Source organism: Myotis davidii, unplaced genomic scaffold (genome assembly GCF_000327345.1).
Source record: "Myotis davidii unplaced genomic scaffold, ASM32734v1 scaffold1914, whole genome shotgun sequence".
Lineage (NCBI taxonomy): Eukaryota > Metazoa > Chordata > Mammalia > Chiroptera > Vespertilionidae > Myotis > Myotis davidii.
Window position 1 is genome coordinate 230,919 of NW_006285311.1, and position 391 is coordinate 231,309.

General features: G+C 51.4%; 1 protein-coding gene across 1 annotated transcript in view; it reads right to left on the reverse strand.

Moving 5' to 3' along the window:
• The window catches only part of RASGRF1 (Ras protein specific guanine nucleotide releasing factor 1), a 78,780-nt gene that overhangs the window by 40,000 nt on the left and 38,389 nt on the right, over positions 1-391 (reverse strand). The window lies entirely within an intron of this gene.

A 391-nucleotide genomic window follows, 5' to 3' on the forward strand; every position in this document is an offset into this window, starting at 1 on the left:
GGCATCGCTGTCTCCGATGCACTGACAGCCAGGGCAGACAGACGGACAGACGGACTGATCACGGAACAAGGAGAACTTTGGGAGAAGGACACCAAGAGGAAAAAGGGGCTGCGACTTATTTTATTATTTTGGCAACAATATTCTTAGAAGCTGGCCAGCAGTTATTATTTTTTTTAAAGTGTTTTTATTGTCCTGGCTGGTGTGGCTCAGTGGATAGAGCGTCGGCCTGCGGACGGAGGGGTCCCAGGTTCGACTCCGGCCAAGGGCATGTACCTTGGTTGCGGGCACATCCCCAGTGGGGGGCGTGCAGGAGGCAGCTGATCGATGTTTCTCTCTCATCGATGTTTCTGGCTCTCTATCCCTCTCCCTTCCTTCTCTGTAAAAAATCAAT